We start from the raw sequence: 20,587 nt of genomic DNA, 5'->3' as shown, positions 1-20,587 counted from the left end.
AGGATGTCTTACTACAGTTGTACAGGGCCTTGGTGAGATCACACCTGGAGTACTGTGTGCAGTTTTGGTCTCCTTACCTGAGAAAGGATATACTTGCCATAGAGGGAGTGCAACGAAGGTTCACCAGACTGATTCCTGGGATGGCAGGACTGTCGTATGAGGAGAGATTGGGTCGACTAGGCCTGTATTCACTAGAGTTTAGAAGAATGAGAGGGCTAGACAGACTGGATGCAGGGAGCATGTTTCCCCTGGCTGGGGGGGTCTAGAACGAGGGGTCACAGTCTCAGGATATGGGGTAGGACATTTAGGACTGAGATGAGGAGAAATTTCTTCACTCAGAGGGTGGTGAACCTGTGGAATTCTCTACCACAGAAAGCTGTGGAGGCCAAGTCACTGAATATATTTAAGAAGGAGATGGATAGATTTCTAGACACAAAAGGCATCAAGGGGTATGGGGAGAAAGCAGGAATATGGTATTGAGATAGAGGATCAGCCATGATCATATTGAATGGCAGAACAGGCTCGAAGGGTCGAATGGCCTACTCCTGCTCCTATTTTTTTATGTTCTATGTTTTAAATCCCCACATTATTTTTTTCCAGGGGAAGTGTAAGGAAGAAAATAGAAATATGGAACTTGATAATGGAGAGGTGTGCAAAATATTGGAAATTAAATAATTAATGATTGCCTTTGACGTAGAGGGAACCCATGATGACCACATACAAGCACCCAAGGCACCAAAGATCATTTATTTGTTCAAATGATATCTGACCCATACGACACCAGCTGTACAGCTATTCAATCGGGAAGTGTCAAACCAGTGAACATCAGATTTACTTGGATCTTGCTTTATAGATGCAATTTAACCAGTTTCTTGTTTTTATTCAATTTACAAAGGCATCAGGTGAGGACAATGGAATAGCCTATCGACACTCAGTATCGAGGTTCACCCATGTAGATTAGGCACATGGGTCACGTATTGGAGAGAAATTGGTAAGTGTGGAACTGAACCCAGCCAGAGTCAGCACCTTCAGGGGAGGGGAAACAGTGAGTTTAGAACTGTACCCAGCCAGAATCAGCACCTTCAGGGGTGGAGAGGGAGGGGAACCAGTGAGTTTAGAACTGAACCCAGCCAGAATCAGCACCTTCAGGGGTGGAGAGGGAGGGGAACCAGTGAGTTTAGAACTGAACCCAGCCAGAATCAGCACCTTCAGGGGAGGAGAGGGAGGGGAACCAGTGAGTGTAGAACTGAACCCAGGCAGAGTCAGCACCTTCAGGGGAGGAGAACCAGTGAGTGTGGAACTGAACCCAGCCAGAGTCAGCACCTTCAGGGGAGGAGAGGGAGGGGAACCAGTGAGTGAACTGAACCCAGCCAGAGTCAGCACCTTCAGGGGAGGAGAGGGAGGGGAACCAGTGAGTGAACTGAACCCAGCCAGAGCCAGCACCTTCAAGGGAGGAGAGGGAGGGGAACCAGTGAGTGTAGAACTGAAACCAGCCAGAGTCAGCACCTTCAGGGGAACCAGTGAGTGTAGAACTGAGCCCAGCCAGAGTTAGCACCTTCAGGGGAGGAGAGGGAGGGGAACCAGTGAGTGTAGAACTGAACCCAGCCAGAGTCAGCACCTTCAGGGGAGGAGAGGGAGGGGAACCAGTGAGTGTAGAACTGAAACCAGCCAGAGTCAGCACCTTCAGGGGAGGAGAGCGAGGGGAACCAGTGAGTGTAGAACTGAACCCAGCCAGAGTCAGCACCTTCAGGGGAGGAGAGAGAGGGGAACCAGTGATTGTAGAACTGAACCCAGCCAGAGTCAGCACCTTAAGGAAAGGAAAACCAGTTGGGGCTGTACAGGGGGATGGTAGTAGAAAAGCAAATCAAATGTCAATATCTAAGTATCCTGGGGCTGTATATGGGGATTGCAATCTTGAAATGGCGTACAAAGTGAGAATAAAATAAATGAGCCAATGATTCTCCCTCCTAGTCACTGGGTTCAGGTTGGTAAGATAACCTGACGCCCCGCACACACGCTGCTCCTGTACATAATGAGTGAACATGCTCGGATAGGAGAGTCACTATCCCTTTAAGAGTTGACGCAGAAGAGGCGCTGTGCCGTCGCAAGATGCGGTCGAAGGTGCGGGTCAGTGGCAGGTAAGAGAGCGCGACGGCGGAAGATTAAATAAAACTGGGGTCGGCCTGCCACAGGGTTTATAAATGTGGAGTGCGGCTTTAGGGTCCGAATACGATCCAATGGCCTTGTGTTTGTGGGGGGTGGGGGGGTCAACCGGACGGCAGATGCGGGTGGCCCAGCTGCCATCTTGGTAGAGGAGAAGGCAGCCGTGAGAAGCACAGCCTGTGTGCAGCCATCTTGGGAAAGGAACAAATAGTGGGCGGGACTTCCGGGCCCCAGTGCCCAGGAGAGAGAATCATTTATGTTATTCTTACTCTGCACACAGGGGCTTTCTCACCATTTTCTCCCCTTCATCTCCTGAAGGCGCTGATTTGCGCTGGGGGTTGCGCTGTTCCCAGGCGCCTCCCAAATTTCAAAGCAACTTAAGTAGCCACTGTTCACCTGGTGAAGCAGGACAGTGAGTATCAGTGGGACATTTGACTGTAGAGGCATCACACATTGGTTGAGGAGAGTAACACACTCCGCTGTCCCTCATCTTCCCCCACACCACGCCGGGGGTGAAATCACTGCCTGGCACATTTGACGGTTCATTCACCTGAGGCCATCATATGAGTGGGGGAGGGTCAGGCTTTCCCCTTAGCAGAGAGGCCAATAACCAGGGGGCATAGATTTAAAATAATTGGTAGAAGGATTAGAGGGGAGTTGAGGAGACATTTTTTCACCCAGAGGATGGTGGGTGTCTGGAACTCACTGCCTGAAAGGATGGTGGAGGCAGAAACCCTCATCACATTTAAAAAGTACTTGGATATGCACTTAAAGTGCCGTAACCTACAAGGCTACGGACCAAGGGCTGGAACGTGGGATTAGTCTGGGTAGCTCTTTATCAGCCGGCACAGAAACGATGGGCCGAATGGCCTCTTTCTGTGCCATAAACTTTGACGATTCTGAAGGTTTGTCAAGTGGGAGCGGACTGCGCCTGCGCCTTGTCCTGCTGCCTGTAATGGCGGCCGCCCTAGCCCAGAATCCCCCGCGATTGGGAATACGCCCTATCTCTCCCACTAGCGGCGCCCAGTGTGCATGCAAAGGACTCGCTGCTGCCGGGGCGACGCAGGATTACACAGGATATACGGCACAGAAACAGGCCATTCGGCACAACCAGTCCATGCTGAAAGGGTGGTAGAGGCAGAAACCTTCATCACATTTAAAAAGTACTTGGATATGCACTTGAAGTGTCGGACCAAGAGCTGGAAAGTGGGATTAGGCTGGCTAGCTCTTTTCCGGCCGGCACAGACACGATGGGCCGAATGGCCTCCTCCTGTGCCATCAATTTCTATGATTCTAAAGATGGGAGGAAAGAAGGTTGGGTTCAGTGAATCGCTTGGGTGCAGTGCCTGGACTGGCTCTGTTTTAGGTTGGTGGCGGGGTGGGGGGGTGGTCTCAGGATTCAGAAGGACTTTGTTACCTTTGCCAAACCTCTTCGCCCATCCTTTCCGTTCTCCCTCCACTGCGCCTTATGGTCCTTGGTGTCCAACTGCAATAAGGGAGAGATCTTCCCTGGTGACTCCCCTTTCATTGGGATTTGCAGTTAAAGGGACGCTCACAATGTCTGACTTTCCTTAAAGATCCGTTTAACTCCCTTCTTTCATTTTTAAACATTTCGGAATTTTTGCAGCGACAGAGGGAGGATTTGTTTAAAGTTTAAAAAAAAAATGTTCATGTACAGACCAGGAATGTCCCAGGTTCAATCCACACTTTGTCCTGAGTTAGCTAGTTTTACCAATACAATTGGCCTCGGTGCCACTGGGCTAAATCAGGGGTTAATCCACCTGGGCTAAATCAGGGGTTAATCCACCTGGGCTAAATCAGGGGTTAATCCACCTGGGCTAAATCAGGGGTTAATCCACCTGGGCTAAATCAGGGGTTAATCCACCTGGGTTAATGGGCTAAATCAGGGGTTAATCCACCTGGGTTAATGGGCTAAATCAGGGGTTAATCCACCTGGGCTAATGGGCTAAATCAGGGGTTAATCCACCTGGGCTAAATCAGGGGTTAATCCACCTGGGCTAAATCAGGGGTTAATCCACCTGGGCTAATGGGCTAAATCAGGGGTTAATCCACCTGGGCTAAATCAGGGGTTAATCCACCTGGGCTAATGGGCTAAATCAGGGGTTAATCCACCTGGGCTAAATCAGGGGTTAATCCACCTGGGCTAATGGGCTAAATCAGGGGTTAATCCACCTGGGCTAAATCAGGGGTTAATCCACCTGGGCTAATGGGCTAAATCAGGGGTTAATCCACCTGGGCTAAATCAGGGGTTAATCCACCAGGGCTAATGGGCTAAATCAGGGGTTAATCCACCTGGGCTAATGGGCTAAATCAGGGGTTAATCCACCTGGGCTAATGGGCTAAATCAGGGGTTAATCCACCTGGGCTAAATCAGGGGTTAATCCACCTGGGCTAATGGGCTAAATCAGGGGTTAATCCACCTGGGCTAATGGGCTAAATCAGGGGTTAATCCACCTGGGCTAATGGGCTAAATCAGGGGTTAATCCACCTGGGCTAAATCAGGGGTTAATCCACCTGGGCTAATGGGCTAAATCAGGGGTTAATCCACCTGGGCTAAATCAGGGGTTAATCCACCAGGGCTAATGGGCTAAATCAGGGGTTAATCCACCTGGGCTAATGGGCTAAATCAGGGGTTAATCCACCAGGGCTAATGGGCTAAATCAGGGGTTAATCCACCTGGGCTAATGGGCTAAATCAGGGGTTAATCCACCTGGGCTAAATCAGGGGTTAATCCACCTGGGCTAAATCAGGGGTTAATCCACCTGGGCTAATGGGCTAAATCAGGGGTTAATCCACCTGGGCTAATGGGCTAAATCAGGGGTTAATCCACCTGGGCTAAATCAAGGGTTAATCCACCTGGGCTAAATCAGGGGTTAATCCACCTGGGCTAAATCAGGGGTTAATCCACCTGGGCTAAATCAGGGGTTAATCCACCTGGGCTAAATCAGAGGTTAATCCACCTGGGCTAATGGGCTAAATCAGGGGTTAATCCACCTGGGCTAATGGGCTAAATCAGGGGTTAATCCACCTGGGCTAATGGGCTAAATCAGGGGTTAATCCACCTGGGCTAATGGGCTAAATCAGGGGTTAATCCACCTGGGCTAAATCAAGGGTTAATCCACCTGGGCTAAATCAGGGGTTAATCCACCTGGGCTAAATCAGGGGTTAATCCACCTGGGCTAATGGGCTAAATCAAGGGTTAATCCACCTGGGCTAAATCAGGGGTTAATCCACCTGGGCTTAATCAGGGGTTAATCCACCTGGGCTAAATCAGGGGTTAATCCACCTGGGCTAAATCAGGGGTTAATCCACCTGGGCTAAATCAGGGGTTAATCCACCTGGGCTAAATCAGGGGTTAATCTACCAGGGCGCCTGCTCTCGGTGGCGATGCAGTGACCCCGGCACCGGATGAGAACACCACTGGGGAACTTCGCACATTCAATTGCAAGGCTCAGGACACTTGGGCAGCAGACTGGAGGCAACTACAACGCTCTCCTTGTCGGCCTCGCACCTTGCACCCTCTGTAAACCTGAGCTCATCCAAAGCTCTGCTACCTGTATCCTAACTCGCACCAAGTCCCGTTCACCCATCACCCCTCTGCTCGCTGATCTACATCGGTTCCCGGTCCGGCAATGCCTCGATTAAAAAAATTCTCATCCTTGTTTTCAAATCCCTCCATGGCCTCATCCCTCCCTATCTCTGTAATCTCCTCTAGTCCTATAAACCTCCAAGATCTCTGCACTCCTCCAATTCTGGCCTCTTCCGCATCCCCGATTTTAATCGCTCCACCATTGGTGGCCGCTTGGGACCTAAGCTCTGGAATTCCCTCCCTCAACCACTCCGCCTCTCCTCCTTTAATGTCTATGGATGTTATTTATATGGATTTCCAGAAGGTATTCGATAAAGTCCCTCATAAGAGACTATTAGCTAAAGTTGAAGCTCGTGGAATTGAAGGCAACTTATTGACCTGGTGAGGAGATTGGCTGAGCAGCAGGAGACAGAGTAGGGATAATGGGCAGGTACTCAAATTGGCAGAATGTGACTCGTGGTGTCCCACAGGGACCTGTGTTGGGGCCTCATCTATTCACCGTATTTATTAACGACTTAGATGATGGGATAGAAAGCCACATATCCAAGTTTACCGATGACACAAAGATAGGTGGCATTGTAAGCAGTGTAGATGGAAGCATGAAATTACAGAGATATTAATAGATTCATTGAATGGGCAAAACTGTGGCAAATGGATTTCAATGTAGGCAAATGTAAGTTCATCCACTTTGGACCTAATAAGGATAGAACAGGGTACTTTCTAAATGGTGAAAGGCTAAAAACAGTGGAGGTCCAAAGAGACTGGGGGGGTCCTGGTACATAGATCATTAAAATGTCATGAACAGGTACAGAAAATGATCAAAAAGGCTAATGGGATGCTGGCCTTTATATCTCGAGGACTAGAATACAAGGGGGTAGAAGTTATGCTGCAGCTGTACAAAGCCCTGGTTAGACCACACCTGGAGTACTGTGAGCAGTTCTGGGCACCACACCTTAGGAAGGATATATTGGCCTGGGAGGGAGTGCAGCGTAGGTTTACCAGAATGATACCAGGACTTCAAGGGTTAAGTTACAAGGAGAGATTACATAAACTAGTGTTGTATTCCCTGGAATTTAGAAGGTTAAGAGGTGATTCGATCGCCGTTTTCAAGATACTAAGGGGAACTGATGGGGTAGAGAGAGAGAGAACCTATTTCCGCTGGTTGGGGAGTCTCGGACTCGGGGGCATAGTCTAAAAATGAGAGCCAGGCTATTCAGGAGTGAAGTTAGGAAGCAGTTCTACATGCAAAGGATGGTTAAAGTTTGGAACTCTATTCCGCAAACGGCGGAATGATGCTGGATCAATTGTTAATTTTAAATTGGAGATTGATAGAATTTTGTTAACAGAAGGTATTAAGGGATATGGGGCAAAGATGGAGTTATAGAGATAGGACAACAGATCAGCCATAATCTCACTAAATGGTGGAACAGGCTCGAGGGGCTAAATGGCCTACTCCTGTTCCTATCTTAAGATGCTCCCTAAAACCTATCTCTTTGACCAAACTTTTGGTCACCTGTCCACTGTCTCCTTATGTGGCTCGGCGTCAAATTTTGTCTGACTACGCTCCTGTGAAGTGGCTTAGGATGTTTTACGACGTCAAAGGCCATATATAAATGCAAGACGTCGTTGTTGCTGTTGTTGAACCACAGCCTGAGTCAGCACTTTAAGGAGAGGAATAGAATAAAATTAGAGATGAGGAAAGAAATAGTAGGAGACCGGGCAGTGAATCTCAAGCAATGAGCACGTAGAGAGGGAAAGGCGTGTGTGGGACGGGGGATTTACAGCTTTGGAGAAACAAAGAGGGGAAAGAATGATCCATAGAAACTGGAATTGTCTGTTCTGAATTTCTATCCTGCACTTACAGTGATGACTTTTGTAAACTGATCTGACCGAGCCACTCGATTCATCAGGGCCTGAATATCATCAGCCTTTGAATGTGGAAGGAGAAATGTTTGTCTGTTCTGTCTGTGGGAAAAGATTTCAAAGAGCAGTGTGACTGGAAAAGCACCAAGACACACACACGCCCAAGTGAGAGTGTTCCAGTGCACTGACTGTGAAAAGAGCTTTAACCAGTTACACAGCCTGAACAAACGTCTCACCATTCACAGCGGGGTGGAACTGTACACGTGTTCTGTGTGTGGACGAGGCTTCAACTGATCGTCCAACCTGGAGAGACACAAGGACGCCCGCACCATGGAGAAACCTTATAAATGTGGGGACTGTGGGAAGGGATTCAATTACCCATCCCAGCTGGAAATTCACTGGCGTATTCACACCGGGGAGAGGCCGTTCACCTGCTCCATGTGTGGGAATAGATTCACCGAGTCATCCAGCCTCCTGTCGCACCAGCGTATTCACACCGGGGTGAGGCCGTTCACCTGCTCCGTGTGCGGGAAGGGTTTCAATCGGTCATCCAACCTGCTGACACACCAGCGGGTTCACTCTGATAAGAGACCTTTTAAATGTTCTCACTGTGAGAAGAGCTTCAAAAGCAAAAAAGATGTGCTGACACACCAGCGAGTTCACACCGGGGAGAGGCCGTTCACCTGCTCCGAGTGTGGGAACGGATTCACAAATTCATCCGACCTGCTGACACACCAGCGAGTTCACACTGGGGAGAAACCATTCACCTGCTCATTGTGTGGAAAAGGATTCGCTCGCTCATACCACTTGCTGACTCACCAGCGGGTTCACAGTAATGCGAGACCCTTTAAATGTACTGACTGCGAGAAGGGCTTTAAAACTGCAAAGGATCTGCTGATGCACCAAAGCACTCACACTGGGGAGAAGCCGTTTGCCTGCATTGAGTGTGGGAAGGGATTCGCTCGGTCACAACACCTGGTGAGACACCAGCAAGTTCACACTGGAGAGAGACCGTTCACCTGCTCCGTGTGTGGAATGGGATTCAATCAGTCATCCCACCTCTTTGGGCACCAGCGACTACACACTGGGGAGAGGCCGTTCACCTGCTCCGTGTGTGGGAAGGGATTTATCTACTCATCCCACCTGCTGATGCACCAGCGAGTTCACACCGGGGAGCGGCCATTCACCTGCTCCGTGTGTGGGAAGGGATTCACTCTGTCATCCTCCCTGCTGAGACACCAGCGAGTTCACTTGTGACCGCAGGGCTTGGATTCTGCTGTTGATCACATCCCGGACTGAATCATGTTCATTCTGACAGTTAGGGTTTGTTGCTACTGATGTTGTTAACCCCTCTAACTGGGCAGGAGTTTAATATGTTGTACGAATGTCAAATAAATCAGCTTTATGTTGAACACAAAGTGGGTAATCTTTCTCGGCCGCCTCCCGAATTCCCCACCATCATAAATGCCAGTCTTCAGCCAATTCGATTCACTCCACATGAAGAGTCAACATGGCTTTATCAAAGGGAAATCGTGTTTGACAAATCTATTGCAGTTTTTTGAGGGTGTAACTAGCAGGGTAGATAAGGGGGAACCAGTGGATGTAGTATATTTGGATTTTTAGAAGGCATTCGATAAGGTGCCACACAGTAGGTTGTTACACAAGATTAGGGCTCATGGTGTAAGATCCCAGAGGGACCCTGATCCCGAATGATTCGAAGTTGACCCGTATTGGTGGCAATGTTATTCAGCACAGGCAAGATTTAATACATTACAGTATTCGAGCAGCAGTTTACAGAGTATAATTGAGACTTGTATTACCCCGTTATGCATCCTGTGTCTCTCGTCTGTCTCTCGCGTGACCCCGGATTCTTCCTGAAATCTTCTACACTTTGTGGCTGTCAAGACCCCCCTTCTGATACCCTTACTCACATTCAGAACCTATGGTTCAGTAAGACCCCAATCATTGACTTACACCCAATTCCCCAAAATCCAATCACAAAGATGCCACATACACAGCACCTTTGCTTACTCAGCTCCTGGTCTTATGACCCCCATACATCATCTGTTTTTGACCAATCAAGTCTGGGGTAGTTATGGCAACACAAAAGAACAAGTCTCCATACAAATGGTTTATTGACCTTCATTGCAAGAGGATTTGAGTACAGGAGCAAGGATGTCTTACTACAGTTGTACAGGGCCTTGGTGAGACCACACCTGGAGTACTGTGTGCAGTTTTGGTCTCCTGACCTAAGAAAGGATATACTTGGGAGTGCAGCGAAGGTTCACCAGACTGATTCCTGGGATGGCAGGACTGTCGTATGAGGAGAGATTGGGTCGACTAGGCCTGTATTCACTAGAGTTTAGAAGAATGAGAGGGGATCTCATTGAAACGTATAAAATTCTGACAGGGCTAGACAGACTGGATGCAGGGAGGATGTTTCCCCTGGCTGGGGGGGGGGGGGGGTCTAGAACGAGGGGTCACGGTCTCAGGATACAGGGTAGGACATTTGGGACTGAGATGAGGAGAAATTTCTTCACTCAGAGGGTGGTGAACCTGTGGAATTCTCTACCACAGAAGGCTGTGGAGGCCAAGTCACTGAATATATTTAAGAAGGAGATAGATAGATTTCTAGACACAAAAGGTATCAAGGGGTATGGGGAGAGAGCGGGAATATGGTATTGAGATAGAGGATCAGCCATGATCATATTGAATGGCGGAGCAGGCTCGAAGGGCCGAATGGCCGACTCCTGCTCCTGTTTTTCTATGTTTCTATACTGTAGAGATACGGCGCCCTTGATGGTCTTGTGAACGGCCCATGTTTTAGCTCGCTGCCAGACAGCATAACATCCCAACACAGTGGCAGCTGCAACTGACCTTTGTTCCCACGGCTAGCTCCACTCTATGCCTCAGCCTTACTGTTGGCTAATATCCAACTTTCATTCATTCACCCACAGCTTCCCTATTCGACTACAGCAGTCCTCTCTCTCTCACCCCAGGCTGCCTGGGTTACAGTTTCCTCACAGACTTTTAATTATAGGCAAAGAGTTACATGTCTAATATAATTTAGGTTACCATTGCATACAGTTGATGATTACAGACTTTTATAAGAATTAGGAGCAGGAGTCGGCCATACGGCCCTTCAAGCCTGCTCCGCCATTCAATAAGATCATGGCTGATCTTGGACCTCAACTCCACTTTCCCGCCCGGTCTCCATATCCCTTGATTCCCCTAGAGTCCAAAAATCTATCTCTGAGCCTTGAATATACTCAATTTTACAATTTACAATTTAAATCGCTTTATTGGCATGATAAGTTACATCTTATGTTGCCAAAGCATCAAAATACATTTATGGTTCAGCACATAAACGCAGTTCTATTCATACAGTGTATAAACAGGTATATCCCTGAGTGTATAAATATACATTCGCATTGTTTATATATATTTTTTTTCTTAGCTTACTGGTTGTCCCTCTGTTCATGGCAAGCTGCAACATAGTACTCAAAGACTCAGCATCCACAGCCCTTTGGGGCAGAGAATTTCAAAGATTCACAACCCTCTGAGTGAAGAAATTCCTCCTCATCTCAGTCCTAAATGGCCGACCCCTTATCCTGAGACTATGCCCCCTAGTTCTAGACTCTCCAGCCAGAGCAAACAACCTCTCAGCATCTACCCTGTCAACCCCCCTCAGAATCTTATATGTTTCAATTATATTTAATTCTTACACACAATTATAAATCCATTACTGATGGTTATAAGATACTGAATGATTATAAGACAGTAAAACAAGTATTCTAAAAACCAACTAATCCATGATAATCTTACAATGGGTTTGGGGGTAATACATTAGCATGGATTGAGGATTGGTTAACGGGCAGAAATCAGGGAGTGGGGATAAACAGATCATTTTCCGTTTGGCAGCCTGTAACTAGTGGGGTGCCGCAAGGATCAGTGCTTGGGCCTCAGCTATTTACAATCTATATCAGTGACTTTGATGAGGGGACCGAGTGTAATGTATCCAAGTTTGCTGACGATACGAAGCTAGGTGGGAACGAAAGCTGTGAGGAGGACGTAAAGAGGCTGCAAAGGGATATAGGCTGGTTAAGAGGTTGGGCAAGATGGAGTATAATGTGGGAAGTGTGAAATTATCCACTTTGGTAGGAAGAATGGAAAAGCAGAATATTTTTTAAAAGGTGAGGGACTAGTAAATATTGGGATTCAGAGGGATTTGGGTGTCCTTGTACATGAATCACAAGCCTGCACCTTGTCCTGCTGCCTGTAATGGCGGCCGCCCTAGCCCAGAATCCCCCGTGACTAGGAATACGCCCTATCTCTCCCACTAGTGGCGCCCAGTGCGCATGCAAAGGACTCACTGCTGCTGGGGCAACGCAGGATTACACAGGATATACGGCACAGAAACAGGCCATTCGGCCCAACCAGTCCGTGCCGGCGTTTATGCTCCACTCGAGCCTCCTCCCGTCTTTCCTCATCTAACTCTTATCAGCAGAACCCTCTATTCCCTTCTCCCTCATATGCTTGACCAGCCTCCCCTTAAAAGCATCGATACTATTCGCCTCAACCACTCCCTGTGGTAGTGAGTTCCACATTCTCACCACTCTCCGGGTAAAGAAGTTTCTCCTGAATTCCCTATTTGATTTCTTGGTGACTATCTTATATTGATGGCCTCTAGTTATGCTCTTCCCCACAAGTGGAAACACTCTCTCTGTATCTACTCTATCAAAACCTTTCATCATTTTAAAGACCTCTATTAGGTCACCACTCAGCCTTCTTTTTTCAGGCGAAAAGAGACCCAGCCTGTCCATCCTTTCCTGATAGGTATACCCTCTCATTTCTGGTATCATCCTTGTAAATCTTCTCTGCACCCTCTCCAGTGCCTCTATATCCTTTTAATAATATGGCGACCAGAACTGCATGCAGTGCTCCAAGTGTGGTCTAACCAAGGTTCGATACAAGTTTAGCATAACTACCCTACTTTTCAATTCTGTCCCTCTAGAAATAAACCCTAGTGCCTGGTTTGCTTTTTTTATGACCTTGTAAACCTGTGTCGCTACTTTTAGTGATTTGTGTATACGTACTTCAAAATCCTTTGTTCCTCTACCCCACCTAGACTTGCACCCTCCAAGTAATAAGTGACCTCCCTATTCTTCCTCCCAAAATCTAATACCTCACATTTATCTGTGTTGAATTTCATTTACTAATTATATAAAAGACTTGCATTTATATAGCGCTTTTCACGGCCACCGGACGTCTCAAAGTGCTTTACAGCCAATTAAGTACTTTTTTGAAGAGTAGTTGCTGTTGTAATGTAGGAAATGTAGTAGCTAATTTGCGCACAACAAGCTCCCACTAACAGCAATGTGATAATGACCAGATAATCTCTTTTTAGTGATGTTGATTGAGGGATAAATATTGGCCCCAGGACACCGGGAAGAACTCCACTGCTCTTCTGTGAAATAGTGCCATGGGATCTTTTACGTCCACTTCAGAGAGTAGATGGGGCCCTCGGATTAAAGCCTCATCCATAAGATGGCACCTCCAACAGTGCAGCGATCCCTCAGCACTGGCCCTCAGACAGTGCGGCGCGCCCACAGCATTGCCCTTCCGACAATGCAGCGCTCCCTCAGCACTGCCCTTCCGACAATGCAGCGCTCCCACAGCACTGCCCTTCCGGCAATGCAGCGCTCCCTCAGCACTGCCCTTCCGGCAATGCAGCGCTCCCTCAGCACTGCCCTTCCGGCAATGCAGCGCTCCCTCAGCACTGCCCTTCCGACAATGCAGCGCTCCCTCAGCACTGCCCTTCCGGCAATGCAGCGCTCCCTCAGCACTGCCCTTCCGACAATGCAGCGCTCCCTCAGCACTGCCCTTCCGACAATGCAGCGCTCCCTCAGCACTGCCCTTCCGACAATGCAGCGCTCCCTCAGCACTGCCCTTCCGACAATGCAGCGCTCCCACAGCATTGCCCTTCCGGCAATGCAGCGCTCCCTCAGCACTGCCCTTCCGACAATGCAGCGCTCCCTCAGCACTGCCCTTCCGACAATGCAGCGCTCCCTCAGCACTGCCCTTCCGGCAATGCAGCGCTCCCTCAGCACTGCCCTTCCGGCAATGCAGCGCTCCCTCAGCACTGCCCTTCCGACAATGCAGCGCTCCCTCAGCACTGCCCTTCCGACAATGCAGCGCTCCCTCAGCACTGCCCTTCCGACAATGCAGCGCTCCCTCAGCACTGCCCTTCCGGCAATGCAGCGCTCCCTCAGCACTGCCCTTCCGGCAATGCAGCGCTCCCTCAGCACTGCCCTTCCGGCAATGCAGCGCTCCCTCAGCACTGCCCTTCCGGCAATGCAGCGCTCCCTCAGCACTGCCCTTCCGACAATGCAGCGCTCCCTCAGCACTGCCCTTCCGACAATGCAGCGCTCCCTCAGCACTGCCCTTCCGACAATGCAGCGCTCCCTCAGCACTGCCCTTCCGGCAATGCAGCGCTCCCTCAGCACTGCCCTTCCGGCAATGCAGCGCTCCCTCAGCACTGCCCTTCCGACAATGCAGCGCTCCCTCAGCACTGCCCTTCCGACAATGCAGCGCTCCCTCAGCACTGCCCTTCCGGCAATGCAGCGCTCCCTCAGCACTGCCCTTCCGGCAATGCAGCGCTCCCTCAGCACTGCCCTTCCGGCAATGCAGCGCTCCCTCAGCACTGCCCTTCCGGCAATGCAGCGCTCCCTCAGCACTGCCCTTCCGACAATGCAGCGCTCCTTCAGCACTGCCCTTCCGACAATGCAGCGCTCCCTCAGCACTGCCCTTCCGGCAATGCAGCGCTCCCTCAGCACTGCCCTTCCGACAATGCAGCGCTCCCTCAGCACTGCCCTTCCGACAATGCAGCGCTCCCTCAGCACTGCCCTTCAGACAATGCAGCGCTCCCTCAGCACTGCCCTTCCGGCAATGCAGCGCTCCCTCAGCACTGCCCTTCCGACAATGCAGCGCTCCCTCAGCACTGCCCTTCCGACAATGCAGCGCTCCCTCAGCACTGCCCTTCCGACAATGCAGCGCTCCCTCAGCACTGCCCTTCCGGCAATGCAGCGCTCCCTCAGCACTGCCCTTCCGGCAATGCAGCGCTCCCTCAGCACTGCCCTTCCGGCAATGCAGCGCTCCCTCAGCACTGCCCTTCCGGCAATGCAGCGCTCCCTCAGCACTGCCCTTCCGACAATGCAGCGCTCCCTCAGCACTGCCCTTCCGACAATGCAGCGCTCCCTCAGCACTGCCCTTCCGACAATGCAGCGCTCCCTCAGCACTGCCCTTCCGGCAATGCAGCGCTCCCTCAGCACTGCCCTTCCGGCAATGCAGCGCTCCCTCAGCACTGCCCTTCCGACAATGCAGCGCTCCCTCAGCACTGCCCTTCCGACAATGCAGCGCTCCCTCAGCACTGCCCTTCCGGCAATGCAGCGCTCCCTCAGCACTGCCCTTCCGGCAATGCAGCGCTCCCTCAGCACTGCCCTTCCGGCAATGCAGCGCTCCCTCAGCACTGCCCTTCCGGCAATGCAGCGCTCCCTCAGCACTGCCCTTCCGACAATGCAGCGCTCCTTCAGCACTGCCCTTCCGACAATGCAGCGCTCCCTCAGCACTGCCCTTCCGGCAATGCAGCGCTCCCTCAGCACTGCCCTTCCGACAATGCAGCGCTCCCTCAGCACTGCCCTTCCGACAATGCAGCGCTCCCTCAGCACTGCCCTTCAGACAATGCAGCGCTCCCTCAGCACTGCCCTTCAGACAATGCAGCGCTCCCTCAGCACTGCCCTTCAGACAATGCAGCGCTCCCTCAGCACTGCCCTTCCGGCAATGCAGCGCTCCCTCAGCACTGCCCTTCCGGCAATGCAGCGCTCCCTCAGCACTGCCCTTCCGACAATGCAGCGCTCCCTCAGCACTGCCCTTCCGACAATGCAGCGCTCCCTCAGCACTGCCCTTCCGACAATGCAGCACTCCCTCAGCACTGCCCTTCCAGCAATGCAGCGCTCCCTCAGCACTGCCCTTCCGACAATACAGCGCTCCCTCAGCACTGCCCTTCCGACAATGCAGCGCTCCCTCAGCACTGCCCTTCCGACAATACAGCGCTCCCTCAGCACTGCCCTTCAGACAATGCAGCGCTCCCTCAGCACTGCCCTTCAGACAATGCAGCGCTCCCTCAGCACTGCCCTTCAGACAATGCAGCGCTCCCTCAGCGCTGCCCTTCAGACAATGCAGCGCTCCCTCAGCGCTGCCCTTCAGACAATGCAGCGCTCCCTCAGCACTGCCCTTCAGACAATGCAGCGCTCCCTCAGCACTGCCCTTCAGACAATGCAGCGCTCCCTCAGCACTGCCCTTCAGACAATGCAGCGCTCCCTCAGCACTGCCCTTCAGACAATGCAGCGCTCCCTCAGCACTGGCCCTCCGACAATGCAGCGCTCCCTCAGCACTGCCCTTCCGGCAATGCAGCGCTCCCTCAGCACTGCCCTTCAGACAATGCAGCGCTCCCTCAGCACTGCCCTTCCGGCAATGCAGTGCTCCCTCAGCACTGCCCTTCCGACAATGCAGCGCTCCCTCAGTACTGGCCCTCCGACAATGCAGCGCTCCCTCAGCACTGCCCTTCAGACAATGCAGCGCTCCCTCAGCACTGCCCTTCCGGCAATGCAGCGCTCCCTCAGCACTGCCCTTCAGACAATGCAGCGCTCCCTCAGCACTGCCCTTCCGACAATGCAGCGCTCCCTCAGCACTGGCCCTCCGACAATGCAGCGCTCCCTCAGCACTGGCCCTCCGACAATGCAGCGCTCCCTCAGCACTGCCCTTCCGACAATGCAGCGCTCCCTCAGCACTGCCCTTCCGACAATGCAGCGCTCCCTCAGCACTGCCCTTCCGACAATGCAGCGCTCCCTCAGTACTGGCCCTGCGACAGTGCTGGAGTGTATGCCCCTTTTGCAAGTTTATTAATGTCTTCCTGTAACTTATTGCAGTCCTGCTCACTGTTGACTATCCCCCCCACCCCACTTGGTCATCGATAAACCAAGTTTGGACCAGGATTGATCTTTATTTATTGTACATTTTCCCCCACCTGACTGAGGATTCCCCCACACGCGTGACGCCAGCGCGCTGCGTGTGCTGCCGACCAATGGGAAGCGCTGGAGGACCGGAAGGAGCCGGCGGTCCTCCAGCCAATCGGGGCGCGGGGAACCGCCTCATTGTCCAGGGCGCCTGCTGGGAGAGGGAGGGAGGTTACTGGTGTTCGTTGTCCAGCAAAACCCTGTGCAGTCTCAGAAACTCTTAATGCAGATTTAGCACAGCCAAGAAAAGCTCCTCCTCCTCTGCCCTGAGGCTCAGACATCAGTGAGTAAAGCACTTTCTCCCCTCCCCCACCCACCCATTTCTTTTCTTGCCTCTGGCTTTAAATTCTTAGTTGCAGGAACTGAAGGGACAGGAAGTGAGTGCAGAGAGGGTGGAGGCTTCTGAAAGGAAGGGCCGGGGCCTCCTTTTTTCTTCCTCTCTCTCGATTTTGCAGTTAAAGTGTTGCTGCCTCAGCTCGACAGATTTATTTGTGAGGCTGAAAAAGGGATAGCGTCCTTCCTATCAACATAACAAAAACAATCCCCGTTATCACATTGCTGTTTGTGGGAGCTTGCTGTGCGCGAATTGGGCTGTCGCCTTTCCTACATTACAACAGCGACTACACTCCAAAAGTACTTCATTGGCTGTAAAGCGCTTTGAGACATCCGGTGGTCGTGCGAGGCGCTATATAAATGCAAGTCTTTTTTCTTTTCACAATTAAAGGGGTGGTTTCTATACTATACTGCAGTAATATAGTGCATCGATATTTCTAGTATCGTTATATAGTATGTATTATTTGTGGTACAGTAATAAAGTACATTATATATTTTAGTCTAGTATATTAGTATTGTAGATACATTATATATTTCTAGTCTAGTATATTAGTATTGTAGATACATTATATATTTCTAGTCTAGTAATATAGTATTGTAGATACATTATATATTTCTAGTCTAGTAATATCGTACTGTATAGAACACATTTTTAGTCATGTAGTATATTGGTGCAGGTATGTTAGACCTAGCAGTCTGCATGAAGAATTGCAGTTGTCTGTGTCCTTAACAGGAACTGGCAATTATGGATCTGTCGAGCAGCGAGAATGGGCACCTTCAGGAGAGAATCGGGAGTGCAAACATTAGGTGCAGCAGAGTGAGAATGGAGGGAGAGTGTGTGGGATGGGGATTTACAGCTTGAGAGGGGTTGAGAGGTACGAGAAACTAGAATTGTCTGTTCTGAATTTCTATCCTGTACTTTCAGTGATGACTTTAGTAAACTCCTTTTACAGGGTATTAGAAGGGGAGAATTTGCAGACAGGAAACTCGAACCAAACATCACATCAAGATCTGACAGTCACTCGATTCATCAGGACCTGAATATCATCGGCCTTTCAATCTGGAAGGAGTAATGTTTGTATGTTTTGTCTGTGGGAAAAGATTTCAAACATCAGTGTGACTGGAAAAGCACCGAGACACACACCCGAGTGAGAGTGTTCCAGTGCACTGACTGTGGAAAGAGCTTTAACCAGTTACACAGCCTGAAAACACATCGCACCATTCACAGCGGGGAGAAACCGTACACGTGTTCTGTGTGTGGACGAGGCTTCAGCTGATCGTCCAACCTGGTGAGACACAAGGACACCCGCACCATGGAGAAACCATGTAAATGTGGGGACTGTGGGAAGGGATTCAGTTCCCCGTCCCGGCTGGAAACTCATCGACGCACTCACACCGGGGAGAGGCCGTTCACCTGCTCCGTGTGCAAGAAAGCATTCACCCTTTTAGGTCACCTGCAGACACACCAGCGAGTTCACACCGGAGAGAGACCGTACACCTGCTCCCTGTGTGGGAAGGGATTCACTCAGTCATCCAGCCTACTGACTCACCAGCGAGTTCACAGCGGGGAGAGGCCGTTCACCTGCTCTGTGTGTGGGAAAGGATTCACTGTTTCTTCCAGCCTGCTGACACACCAACGAGTTCACACCGAGGAAAGGCCGTTCACCTGCTCCGTATGTGGGAAGGGATTCATTCGGCTCTCTGATCAGCAGAAACACCAGCGAGTCCACAGCGATCAGAGACCGTTTAAATGTTCTGACTGCAGTAGAAGTTTTAAAAGATTGCGGGATCTGCTAATGCACCAACCTGTTCACTCCGAGGAGAAGCCCTTCAGCTGCTCTCACTGCGGGAGGAGCTTCAGGCGATCGTCCAACCTGCTGACACACCAGCGCACTCACACCGGGGAGAGGCCGTTCATCTGCTCCATGTGTGGGAAGGGATTCATTCAGTCCTCCCACCTGCTGACACACCAGCGAGTTCACACTGGGGAGAGACCGTTCACCTGCTCCGAGTGCGGGAAGGGATTCGCCCAGCGCACCAGCCTGCTGACACACCAGAGCATTCACACCGGGGACAGGCCTTTCACCTGCTCTGTGTGCGGGAAGGGGTTTGCTCGGTCATCGCACCTGCTGAGACACCGGCGAGTTCACACTAGGGAGAGACTGTTCACCTGCTCCGTGTGTGGGAAGGGATTCACTCGGTCATCCCACCTGCTCTCACACCAGCGAATTCACATGTTGCTGCAGGATTTAGATTCTGCTGTTTAATGCTGCTGTTGATCACATCCAGGACTGAACCATGTTCCTTCTGGCAGTTTGGGGTGGGTTTGTTTCTGCTGATTGGGAGGTCTCACGACTTTGCTTGCAGTGAGATGGTGCTCCTTCAGGGTAGAAGTGCACATCCCCACTGAAATAATTTGCAAGGAATATGTGAGAGAAGGTGAGGCACATGTTTTTATTGGATCCTGGATAGTAAATAGTGTTTTTCCTTCCCACTACTGGTAGATCTAAAATAAATACATTTGTTTCTGTTACATATAATTCTCTTCTCTCTCTCAGGCAGTCCCTCGGAACCGAGGATGACTTGCTTCCACACTAACAATGAGTTCTCAGGTGACTGATGAGTCCAATGTGGGACCTACAGTCTCTGTCACAGGTAGGGCAGACGGTGGTTGAAGGGGCAGGTGGGTGGGGTGCTTGGGTTGACGTGCGCTCCTTGCGCTGCCTGCGCTTGGCTTCCGCTTGCTCCCGGCGAAGAGACTCGAGGTGTTCGTGGCCTTCCCGGATGCTTCTCCTCCACTTTGTGCGGTCTTGGGCCAGGGATTCCCAGGTGTCGGTGGGGATGTTACACTTTTTCAAGGAGGCTTTGAGGATGTCCTTGAAGCATTTCCTCTGCCCACCTGGGGCTCTCTTGCCGTGCCGGAGCGCCGAGTAGAGCGCTTGTTTTGGGAATCTCGTATCGGGCATGCGGACAATGTGACCCGTCCATCGGAGCTGATCGAGCGAACATATAATTAACAGCACAGGAACAGGCCATTCAGCCCAGTTGGTCTATGCCAGTGTTTATGCTCCACATGAGCCTCCTCCTACTCCACTTCAACTCACTCTATCAGCATATCCTTCTATTCCTTGCTCCCATGTGTGTTTATCCAGCTTACCCTTAAATGCATCTTTGCTATTCGCCTCAACCACTCCCTGAGGTAGTGAGTTCTGCATTCTCACCACTCTCTGGGTAAAGATGTTTCTCCTGAATCCCCCATTGGATTTATTAGTGACTGTCTTGAACTGATGGCCCCCAGTTCTGGTCTCGCCCGCAAGTGGAAACAGCATCCCTATGTCTACCCTATCAAACCCATTCCTAATCTTAAAGACTGCTATCAGGTCACCCCCTCAGCCTTCTCTTTTCTGGAGAAAAGAGCCCCAGCCTGTTCAGCCTTTCCTAAAAATTAAATGCTCTCTGTTCTAGTATCATCCTTGTGAATCTTTTTTGTACCCACTGCAGTGCCTCTATATCCTTTTTTTTAATAATATGGAGACCAGATCTG

General features: G+C 50.7%; 1 pseudogene; it reads left to right on the top strand.

Moving 5' to 3' along the window:
• The first annotated feature begins 7,256 nt into the window (after positions 1-7,256).
• Positions 7,257-19,461, top strand: LOC147119561 (uncharacterized; annotated as a pseudogene).
• Positions 19,462-20,587: the final 1,126 nt, after the last annotated feature.

This window comes from Somniosus microcephalus, chromosome 4 (genome assembly GCF_052327205.1).
Source record: "Somniosus microcephalus isolate GS21.2 chromosome 4, FLI_Smic_1.0, whole genome shotgun sequence".
Lineage (NCBI taxonomy): Eukaryota > Metazoa > Chordata > Chondrichthyes > Squaliformes > Somniosidae > Somniosus > Somniosus microcephalus.
This window is presented reverse-complemented; position numbering and strand designations above follow the sequence as displayed.